Source organism: Ochotona princeps, unplaced genomic scaffold (genome assembly GCF_030435755.1).
Source record: "Ochotona princeps isolate mOchPri1 unplaced genomic scaffold, mOchPri1.hap1 HAP1_SCAFFOLD_202, whole genome shotgun sequence".
NCBI classification, from domain to species: domain Eukaryota; kingdom Metazoa; phylum Chordata; class Mammalia; order Lagomorpha; family Ochotonidae; genus Ochotona; species Ochotona princeps.
In genome coordinates, this window is record NW_026700838.1 from 141,636 (window position 1) to 154,084 (window position 12,449).

Consider the following 12,449-nt stretch of genomic DNA (forward strand, 5'->3'; position numbering starts at 1 on the left):
TTGCAGGGAGTTGTGCCATGGCAATAAGCCTGCTGATGGCCTCCCAGACCACAAGCCAAGAGAGGAGGTTGGATGATCGAGGGGCACTGCCCTCACCCAGAGCACATTCCTACAAGGCATACTGACTGTGGGGAGGAAAGCAGAAAGAGGGAGAATCTAAACCCTGTGTTCAGGCACCACTGTGCTGCTTCCTGGTTGGAGAGAGCAGGAAAGTCCAACACAGGGTGCAATCATGCAAAAGAGCTCCTGAGTTTATTTGTGACCAGTGGTGACCTTGCAGGGCAGACAGTGGGGGCGGGGGAGCCCAGAGCTGGGAATCCAGTGTCCCCACTGGTTTGCTCTCTCTCTGCTTCAAGCTGTTTTGTGCCCACACCTCTATTTCCCCCCTTGGGAGTATTCCAAATGGTGTTTTCTTACATTTTGGGTTTTCTCTGGAGAGCTGCAGCTCCCCTGGGATTTGAGCAGGATGCTCCCTTTTCCTCTAGTGCTGCCTCAGCAGCCTCTCACCCTACAGATGTCATTGTGTAACTTACATGTGAGTTACACCATGAAGAATGAGGAGGCCCTGGGGCTACCCCTGACTTTAAAGTCTTTTATAGCTTGCTAAAGAGGAACCTGCTGCAAGTGACAGCGGGGAGCAAGAATTCCAGGAATGTAACTGAAATGACCAGAGTGCAGCCGAGTCTGAAATGAGGCTGTTATTTCCTTTACTGGAGAAAAGGCTCAACTCCTTTCCCAAGTCTGCAGTTAGTCTAGTGAATGGAGTGCTCAAGGAATGATCTGCAGATCCCAGCCAAGAACTGCTAGGGCTGATATGGGGTGCAGCCAGTGATAGCCAGCACCCATTGACAGTGAGCTAAGGAGTTGATTAGCACTCGTAGAGCTGGGTAGAAACAGAAACTGGGCTTGAGACTAAAAACACTTGGAGTAATTGGATTGATCTGTATGCAATATTCTGCTAAATTCGGACGTGGGGGAAGAGTATATAAGGAGAGGTGAAGCAGCAATAAAACGAGACTTCGCAGACTTCTACCATCACTGGTCTCCCGTCGGTGCTTCATCACCAGACCTTCTCCCTGTCCACGTTACTGACTCTGTTGGTCAGAACAATCATGGTCCTTGGGTACTGCTTACATGAGACAATGGATATGGTAATATTGTTTCTGGTTTGTGTACTATCAGGAGTTCCAGCAGAGGTGAGGCCTAATGGTGATGGAATGTGGCCAGAGAAGCCAGGGAAGGGTGAATGTCTGCAGCTTTGTAAGTGTGCCCAGGATATTTGTTGCATGTCTCTTAGGATAACTTATATTGTTGGGGAAGCTGAGACATAGGTCTTCAGCTTATTGGATGGACTTACGGGTAATGACAATTTGCTCCTTTTGGGATTATGTTTGGTTGGATTATGATTGATTGGATTGCCATATGGACTTGTGATTTGCTTTTTCTAGTATGGTCTTTTATCACCAAGCTTGGTTAGTAAAGACTCCTTAATGAACCTTACACATGTCTGGAGTGATCTTGCTTACACCCCCTAACACTAACCAGGATTTTGAAGAGTAAGAGGTCATTCCAAGGAAGTGACGGGAATGTTAGAAATGAGTTTTATAGTTTAAAAAGCGTCTGTAGAATTTGGTCATATTTGGCCTGTTAACTCGGTCACCAGTCCAGTGAGAAATCACAGTGGAAGTTGACTCAGTGGTCAGGCTGAGGATTGCAACCCAGAAACAACCAGGTGGGTGCTTGCACTTGCTCCTCTTCAAGTCTACATGTGGCTGCAGGTTCTATGCTTATGTTTCAGGAAGGGACAGAGCAGAGAGAGAGACTGGTTTTAGATTTGTTTCAGGCTTTAGGCATGAGAGAACTCATGCAGGGTTTTAGGGAAAGAGAACCTCCTCATTCGCATGAGAATCTGAGCAGATTTACAGACAGAAGGAAAGATAGAGACAAAGATTTTCCATCTGCTAGTTCACTCTCCCAGTGTCTGCATGGCTGGAGCTAAATCGGTTCAAAGGATCAAGTAGCTTCTTTTGGGTGGTGGGTCCCAAGACTTTTGGGGCATGCTCCACTGCTTTACCAGGTCACATGCAGGGAGCCATATGGGATCGCAGCTCTTGCAAGGGGAAGTATGAACTAATCCAACCATCATGCTGGGTCCATAACTATATGCAAACTAAGGGGATTATTTGTGTTGGGAAGTGGCTGGCATGACAGCAGGTGGATAATGACTCCACAGTGGTAGACAAAGACAGAACATCTTGGACACTGCCTAAGCATATCATGCCTACAGAAGTTAAGTGGGTCAGCTGAAAGAAGCTACAATGGGTGTAGCAGGCAAAGCCACTGCCTGGAACACTGGCATCCGATAGGGGTGCAGTTCCAGTCCCAGCTGCTCTATTCTGAGCTGGATTCTTGCTAATAATGAGCCTGGGACAGCATGAGAAGACGGCACACGTGCTTGGACTCTTGCCCCAACATGGGAGTCCTGGCTGAAGCTCCTGGCTACTGACTTCCAGCCACTGTGTCTCCTGAAGGTGTGAACTGGCAGATGGAAGATCTCTTTCTGTATCTCTTCCCTCTATGATTATACCTTTTTAACAAATAAACCTTAAACGAGGAAGTTACAAGGAGAGGACTAGATTGTGGTGCAGTAAGCTAAGTTGCAATTGCAGTGTTAGCACCCCACATCCAAGTGCCAGTTCTGGGTCCCAGGTACTGTGCGTTGGGTCACCTATAGGCTAATGTGCCTGGTAAGGACCATGGACATATTTCAAGTTCTTGGGCCCCTGCCACCCACACCGAAAAATCAGCGTAGTGATACACACTCCTGGTTTGTTACAACCATGGAACAATCCTTTTCTGTTTCTTACCCTGTCCATGAAATTCTGCCTTTCAAACAAGAAAAAAATAATTATTTTAAAAAAAATTATAAAATTTTGAAGATTTGAGATGAGTAAACTAGATGATTGAATCTGGCATTGGCCAAATATACCCATAAAATTCATGGGCTGTGGGGACTGGGACTGAGCAGGATCAGACCCTGATGGTCAAATCCTTTATCTTGATGGCTCCTGGGGAGACCTGTGGTGAATCTACAGGAACTTGGTTCTGTGTAGTGCCTTCATTTTCCATTTGGAGGATGTCATTTTGGCGAGAAGGCATGAATGGAGAAGGGGTGAAGAGGGAGCATCTTGGAGAGGCTCCCATGCAGTGTGCAGAGGTGCCTGGCACCTGAGCTGATGTGCAAAGCCCAGTGAGACATCTAAGTGGGACACAGGTAAAGGGAGCCCTTCCCTGTCCATCACCAGGCCCCAGGGCGAATCCAGCTCACATGAGCCTGCACATCCATAGGTGCAGCTGGGACCGATGTTCCAGGGAAATATCCACGCTGTAGTGGCCGCTCCATTTAGTCAGCAGACAGCTGACTTTGGCACTGATTTTGGCTACAATGCTTTGTTTCTGGCAGGGCTCAGCTGTAGGGCAGCTTTGCAAAGGGTTTGCATGGAAGGGGAGAGAAGCATGGTGAGCCTGTTACTGAAGCACTCACACTCTAGGGCCAGTTAGCAAGCCCTCCAGCCCTGGGCTGTGGTGAAAACTTGGTGTGCTGGTCCTGTGGGACTCAGGATTCTGCTCTTTCGCCTTACACTGCATCCTCTTCTTTTTATGACTTGTGTCACCACCATCCCAGTCAGGGTGGGCCACAGTTCCTAAAAGGCTTCACAGGCCTCAGTGTCCTTTCCTCTCCCACAGGCTCTCAGTCTCAGGCGAGCCCTGTGCTTGCTAGGGCGAGTTCATGTCCCAGACCACGTATTAGTGGACTCCATCTCTCAGGTCAGGGACAGTTCACTCTCAGTGCAGCAGGCAGGGCTACCCTCAGCAGCATGGATGGATAGGGTCTGCACACCTGCCTTTCCCCAAGACTCCAGCAATATTGAGTACCACCCAGCAAGCTGCTGCTCTGAGCCTCTCATTCAGCACTGGAACCAGATGCAACAGAGCTCCTGACCCCACAGGAAATGGCCCCTGTATTCTCTGGTTGTTCTGTGTCCCATGCCTCACCCCAGCAGGCCCACTCTCCTACAGAGTGTCTGCCTGGACCTGTGGAGATTTGGCCTAGTGGCTAAGGTCCTCGCTTTGATCCCATATGGCCGCTGGTTCTAATCCCAGAGGCTCCACTTCATCTCTATTGCTCCTCCTCTCAGTATATCTGACTTTGTAATGAAAATAAAATAAATCTTTAAAAAAAAGAGATTTGCAGCCTTCCCTCAGGATCTGCCTACAGCATCACCTTCTCAGCCAGTCTGCTCTGAAGCCAGAGCCCCAGGGCATCACTTTGCTTCATTTGCTCCATAGCATTCACCACCTGTTAGCATGAATCCCCCTCATTCTAGTCACCATTCGAATGGGACTCATGTGTACTGTAAGGCAGGTGAGGGTGCAGCCGTGTTGGATTGGCAGTATTCTTAGAAGGTGGAACCTTGCTTGGGACAGAGCACAGTGGTTTCCTGTCACCCACAGAGGAAGCCTGTTGAGGCCGTGAGTGTGTGTCCACAGTTGTGGAAAGCACAAGACTCTCAATCCCTGACTTGTAGAATACTCCCCTGCAGATCCATTCCTAGGACAGGCTTTGATTAGTAAATCAGTCAGGAAGAGATGACCAGCAATAGAAGCAGCAAAATATAATTTTGGCAGTGTGCTGTGGTGAGAGTTGCCTTTGGCCTGGACAGATATGGTCATTGTTGCCATTTAGGAAGTATTATTACATATAAAAACTCAGTCAAAATCCAAACCAGAAAATCTGGCTGGGCTCCTCTATTAATGGCATAAAGAGTTGGCCCTGTACTATTTTTGGTCCCTTCAAAACTGTAAGAGTTCCCTTACTCCTCCTTTATGCCTTTAATACCTGCCTTTTTTAAAATGTATTTTGTATTAAAATTTTGTTTCCATAGTTAAGAGGGATGCATGTCCCTGGCTGTCATACTACCTTACTGTCTGGGGGTGGAGGACAGTCATTTGATGATGTCTTAAAGACCCCAATGTGGGGGAGCATGTCCTGGAGGTGTTACTGGAGAGTCTTTGATAGTCTGCAACATTGCAGATTTCACCCCTTTGAGGAACTTAAAGACCACAATTGTAACCATTTGACTACTGCTCATTGCTAACTGCTATATTTCTGCTTCTGTAACTTCTGCTTCACTTGCTGTACTACGAAATTGTGTGAACCCCAGGCCTGACAACTTATGGGACATTTGCTCATGCACCCCATTGGGAACATTTAACCTATGTGACACTTGCCAAGTCACCTTGATAGGCAGCCCACCACCTACCTTGGAACTAACCAATAGTTTGTCCTAAAGATAAGATACCATGCAAGTAGAGGAGCCAAATACTAACGGTCTGATTGGCTGGATTTTTTTTTTTTGTATAAAAACCCTAAAAATGGAAGCTCGAGATCTTAATCTTCATTGCAGACCCAGGCATGATCAAATAAATGTTCCTGTTCACACCTGACTCCTGGGGATTCCTTGGGGAAGCCTGTAAATGCTGGGAGGTGACAGCGATGGCAGCAGGATAGGATTGCTGTAGCTCAAAGCAGGGATGGCCACTGGTTGTCACTGGCTATAGACTGCAACACTGACCCAGTGACGACAGGACACCTGCAGAGCTGTGGCACTGACCAGCCTGGCGACTCAGGTGTGACCACTGAGCTCTAACACTCACCAGGATTCTTGAAAATTTGCCACCTGCAGAGCTGAAGCCACAACCACATCTGCTTACTGCCCCCTACAGCATAACAACACTCCTGAGCTGAACTGCAGTCCATCGGGCCCAGAGCCATCTTGCTGCCTTAGCGCCAGTTCTTGTACAACAGCTCCAGAGTTGAGAGAATCTTTTCAAGGTTTGATGGTGACAATGTCCACATGACTGTCTCCACAGTCCCAGACACTTGCTGCAATGTTTGGCCAGGACAGTTGTCCAAACTCTTCTGCTTTCCATCCTCTGACGAGACACTCGCCATCCTCTGCTGGCCTGGATGAGCTGGCTGCCATGGCCCTCGTGTGCATCTGTGTGTGCTTTCCCCCTGCTCTGACAAGAGGAATTGAGGAGGTCCAGATCCAACACGTGCACTCCAAGTGGGAGCACAGTGCCTGTGGTTTTCCCTGAGGCCAGAGTTTGAGTCCAGCAGTCTAGTTGGGGAGTCCTCCAAGAAACCCTGCTTAGGATGACTTCAGACTTGGCTCTTGTGTGCACCAGCCAGTGCAGGAGCAGTTTGGGCCTGTCACATACATCAGCCACTGCACTTGCCAGCCAGCTGCCTAGTCAGATCTGCCACCAGCTGAACCTTTCACTGCCAGATTCCAGCCCCAGCTGAGTTCAGAGCTGGGGAAGTGTGCGTGGAGTTGGTGATAAAGAAAGACACAGACACTGTCACTTGGTGCCTTCTTGCAACAGCTCAAGAAGAAGCTGTCCTTTTTATTTATTCAGACACCTCACAAGCTTCTTCACAAACAAGTAATTATTATATTTTTACTTCAAGACTAAGGGGTCATGTATGGACATTTGGTCATTCTGTCTGTACTTCAGGGCTAAGCAGGTGCCCCTAAGACAATTCTGCAAAGTACTGTATTCATATTCTTCAAAGCAAGCCATTATTCATTCTTCAGTAGCAGCCATGGAGCAACAGCCAGGACTCCAAGGCCAAGGCACATGCGATTACCTGCTAATCAGTAAGACATTCCTACTACATTTCTATTTCTACAATTTACCCATCATTTAACTGGAAATATATGTCACAAGGAAAAAACATCAAAATCCAAGACAAGGGTTTCAAATGTTGAAGTCCAGTATAACTATAGGCTCTACAACCCTATAAACAATGAAACAATAATTAAAAGCATATTTCTTTAATAAAAGCATCCTTAATTCCTTTAGCTAAAAATTATAAAAGTGGCCAGAACAGTTACATTTCTATGTCCCAAAGAAATTGCAAAGACAGGATAGCCATTGAGATAACAGTAACTATATTTATTGCCATAGCATTTACAGCTGTTACTCCCATCACTTGCATTAACATTTAGGACATTTATCATGCCCTTTCCCAGAAGGTGTGCTACATGTCTGGGCCAGATTCTGAGGCAATGGTTAAGTACCCAAAAAGGTGTCCAGAAATGGCATGGGGTTAACTGTGCTTGTGTGTAAATTGTCCAAGATACATTCACCAAGATATTATCAGCGACATTAACTCTCAAGCTCACATAGATTGCAAAATCATCTCAGAGGGGCCAACAGCAATGGCTCAATAGATTACAGAATTCTTAGTGGGGTGCTTGAGTGTCCATGCAAACAGGGGGTGAAACCACATCAAGGTGATCAGAGAGAACTCAGCCTGGCCCTGAAAAACACCTGGAAACTCCCCTGGGCCCTGCCAAACAGGGGAGGTGTTCTCTTCACACCTTCATGTCATCCACACCTACTGCATGGACCCCAGAATCTCACGTGAACTAATGGGTGCTTTGGGCAAGCCCAACCCAACCTATAACAGATCCCATCATCACAAACACCAGTGGGTGCTAAAGCCTAGTTGGGGCAACTCCTAATAGTTCCCACAAGGCCCACCACAGCCCGTTTTTGGTGTGCTGGTGTGTGTTGTGGTCTAGTCAGGTCCATTCCATATCCCACCCAGCTCTTACACACACCCATGGGTATTGTAGCTCCATTCAGTCCACCCCGCCCCCACACCAGGCCCACATATATGCTACATGTTGTTCAGCCTGGTGCAATCGCAGCCCTGGTTCTCATGCTCATGAGCATGCAGCCTAGCAGGAGAGTGACCATGGTTCTACCAGCTCCAGACCCTGCACTTAAAGCAGATACTCTGGTTCAACCTAATGTGACTGCACCTAGTCTTACCTTTTGCCAGTGAGCCTTACAGTAAATTCCATCTGGCCTGCACTTGTTTTGGTTCTTGTGTGCACCAGCTGGTATAGTAGCTCAGCCCTGCCCAGCCCTGCCCAGCCCTGCCCAGCCCTGCCAAAACCCAGCATACTTGTCAGCTGACAGATCTTGCAGCCAGTCCACTCCAGTCCAAGCTCTCACACTCACCAGTGGAAGCAGTGGCATAGTAGGGGAGTTCCTGAGGCAGAAATGGCCATTCCACAGAGGGCCCCTTAAGTGAGGCACCGCCCACTTCCTGGCCCAGAGGCTCAGGGAGAATCAGGTGAGCAGGAAATGAATGCAAATCACTCTGTCAGACCCTGTCAGCAATTCCACCAGTGTCAGAAGATGCTCAGTCTCGCCTTTGACAAAAGACAGGAGGTGGCTGTCTCAAGGGGGAGCCCCCACCCAGGTCCTTGACAATACCTAAGCCCCTGACCATGGGGAAGAAGAGAAAGGAGACTTGTCCAGTTGCAGGGAGTTGTGCCATGGCAATAGGCCTGCTGATGGCCTCCCAGACCACAAGCCAAGAGAGGAGGTTGGATGATCGAGGGGCACTGCCCTCACCCAGAGCACATTCCTACAAGGCATACTGACTGTGGGGAGGAAAGCAGAAAGAGGGAGAATCTAAACCCTGTGTTCAGGCACCACGGTGCTGCTTCCTGGTTGGAGAGAGCAGGAAAGTCCAACACAGGGTGCAATCATGCAAAAGAGCACCTGAGTTTATTTGTGACCAGTGGTGACCCCGTAAGGCAGACAGGGGTTGGGGGCCCAGAGCTGGGAATCCAGTGTCCCCACTGGTTTGCTCTCTCTCTGCTTCAAGCTGTTTTGTGCCCACACCTCTATTTTCCCCCTTGGGAGTATTCCAAATGGTGTTTTCTTACATTTTGGGTTTTCTCTGGAGAGCTGCAGCTCCCCTGGGATTTGAGCAGGATGCTCCTTTTTCCTCTAGTGCTGCCTCAGCAGCCTCTCACCCTACAGATGTCATTGTGTAACTTACATGTGAGTTACACCATGAAGAATGAGGAGGCCCTGGGGCTACCCCTGACTTTAAAGTCTTTTATAGTTTGCTAAAGAGGAACCTGCTGCAAGTGACAGCGGGGAGCAAGAATCCCAGGAATGTAACTATACAGGGAAAAGGCTCAACCCCTTTCCCAAGTCTGCAGTTAGTCTAGTGAATGGAGTGCTCAAGGAATGTTTTTCTGCTGCAGATCCCAGCCAAGAACAGCTAGAGCTAACCAGGATTATGAAGAGTAAGAGGTAATTCTAAGGCAGTGATGGCAGGTTTCCGAGTTACAGTGTCTCAGGCAGCTAGGTTTACAACCATTTGACATATAGAAACCTCTGATAAGTTGTTTTGCATTTCTTGATAAAAATAAAACTAAAGGCATGTTCAGAGTCATTAGTATTGTTTTCTTCTGAGATTTCATGTCAAAAAAGCTGTATACTTAAGTCATAAAGGCATAACTTGGAGACAAGAACAAACTATGTATGTGAACGTATAGTGGAATGTCCCTTACCTCCTATGTGTAAGTACAGTGAAGTTTCAAATGTTGCTCTTTGGTAAGCGTATGACTTTAGATAATAATCACAATAGCCTAATATTTTAGTTTCCAAAGTAAATTAGATAAAATTTTCTGAAACAAACTGGGGGAAATGTAAAAAGAATCAATATTTCCAATTATAAATTTATGTGCTTTTTTTGGCTTCTTAGAATAAGTAAAAGGCAAGAACCTTTTAAAAAACATATTGTAATAAATTTTGTGCATATAAAACCCCAAAATCGCTTTATAAATTTTCACTAATATGTAAGTTAATGAGAGTAAGACATAACTTTAAGCAATATATGAAAATTTAGATTTAAATTTGAAAAGATGTGTGGGAGGGAGGATCACTGAGGGAGTATGTTACAGGTGAGGAATGACTCCTGGGGGACTTGCACCAACTAGGCTGCTGCACAGGCAGGTAAGGGAGGGGCTGAGACCAGGTGCTTTGGAGAAGGGAAACTAGAAATTAGAAACTGCTGTGTCTCCTTGGCAGAGATTTCTTAAGAGCTCTGTTTTAATTGACTGGCAGATAAAAGAACATTTATGTCAATTAACATTTTACATCAACTGAAATTAGTTCTGGTTCTTTTTGTTACACACAGAAGGCCAAAGAAAGCAAGTGGCCAGTCCACTTGGTCACACCAGTGCATCCAGCCTTGTGGGAGACCCGAGCTGAGCTAGTTAGTATTGACCATCACCCTCTGGTCAAAGGAAAGCTAGGGCTGGGTCGTGCCTGGCAGGGCTCGCCACAGGACCACCAGTGAGTATCAGGCAAGAGGTGGGCCACAGAAGGCTGCACCGTGACACTAACTAGCCATGAGAGCACCGGGTCCGGGAGCAGATTCTGTGGGGGATGTGGGCTCATCCCTGTGGGACTGAAATAGCTGCTGGTTTGCAAATTAGACAAAATGACAAATAAGGAGATGCCCCTGTATGGGACTCAATCTTTTTGGATATGCATGTGACTGAGCCTCATGTGGCACAGCAAGAATAGTAATTTTTCCTGTGAAAGACCTTAGTGTCTGGTCTTTCAGTCCATGAATCCCATAACATTTTCTGGTGCGTTCGCTGGAAAATGGGACAATGGTTTTTATCACCACCTCCCACTAGGACCCGAGCGTTGCTGAGGATGTCTGGGGGATGAGCAGGGAGAGTAAATGTTGTTGGTCCAGTGGATTGTTTGTTCAGTTGGAAATGACATTCCCCCATGGACTAAGGCAACCCTAGGAGCACAGTGGAACCCTGGGCACAGTGGTCAGCACTGGCAGGAGCCCAGTTTCAGCTTGTTTGGCAGACTTGCCTTGAGGGGCAGAAGGGAGCTTGGTTATCTGCTGGAGTTACCCAGGTCATGCTGTGAGCTGCTAGAGTGCAGCGATGAAACCACAACTCAGAGTCAAAAGTTGGAGTTGAAAGTAATTTTGGGTTCATATGAATCTAATTTTGAGCTTAATTCAAATGAAGAGATGTTATAATATCAGAGCATCTTAAATCATTAAGGTATCATTACTAGGGATAAATTGGGGTTAAAGGCAGATGAGTTCCACGCTTCTAAACGTATTCTTAGATCATTTTAACATTTCAAATGCTAAGGATTCTGAGTTTGTTACCAAGTATGTTTTCACAAATTGCCCACATAGGAAACATAGTTTAACACAGGTTTAAATGAATAAGCTTCAAATTTAATGTTTTTAACGAAGAAAATTTAGTCTTAGTGCTAACCTTTTTAAAGATTCATTTTTATTGCACAATAAAATATGCAAGAGGAAGAGAGAAAGACAGGAAGATCTTCCTCCATTAATTCTCTCCTCAAGTGATCATAATGGCCAGTGCCTAGCTGATCCGATCAGAAGCCAGGAGACAGGAGCTTCTTCCTGGTCTTCCACATGGGTGCAGGGTCCCAAGGCTTTGGGCTGTCCTAGACTGCTTTCCCAGGCCACAAGCAGTGACCTGGTTTGGAAGCAGGGCAGCGTTCAAGGTGAGGACACCTGCGTTCAAGGTAATAGGGTACTACACCATTTTCCAGATTATTTATTCTTAATTTGGGGAAGTTTAAAGGATTAAATTTCACAATGTAATTGAAGAAATCAGCAAATGAAAGCTGAGTCACAAGCAAGAGAATGTGTTCCTCATGAGAACTGTTATGAAAAAGAATTTTGGGGACTTGGCCTGTTGTCTTAATTGGCTAATCCTCCACCTTCATGTTCCAGGATCCCACATGACGTCTGGTTTATGTCCTGTCTCCTCCTCTTCCCCTCCAGCTCCTAGCTTCTTTCCTGGGAAAGCTGGAGAGGTTGGCCCAGAGTCTGGGACCCTGCACCCATGTGGGAGACCTGGAAGAGGCTCCTGGTTCCTGATTTCAGATCAGCTCAGCACCAGTCATTGCAGCCACCTGAGGAGTTAACCAGTGGATGAAGGATCTTTGTTTTTCCTTCTCACTGTAATCTGCCTTTCCAATAGCAAATATAAAACTAAATCTGAGAAAAAGAGGACTTTTTGATCAAGTAAAGCATTGCTTGCAAAAATGTCATACAAGAGAATAACTATTCAAGGGAAAGATAAGACAAAACTACTAAAACATCCAAGTGAGTTGCAGAAGGTTTGAGCAAGTAATACAAGGTTTTAGGGGCATATATCTGAGAATATGAGTGAGAAAATAGACCGTAATTCTTAAAGTGTTGTTTATAACTTCATCTAAAATTTAATATCAAAAGTACACTGACTCAGAATTAGAACCTAGTTTTGTTCATTAATCTTCTGTTAAAGCAACAAGTGCTATTTTTGTGTGAGATTGTGCTTGTTTGTATTGGAAAGGCAGATTTACAGAGAACAGAGACAAAAAGATCTCCCACCCACTAGCTTTCTCCCCACTTGGCTGAAATGGCTGTTGCTGAGCTTGGCTGGGAGACTTTGGACACGAAAGCACTGGGCGCAGGCAGCTCTTCTCAGTTTCCTAGCAACCAGCTGCAAGCA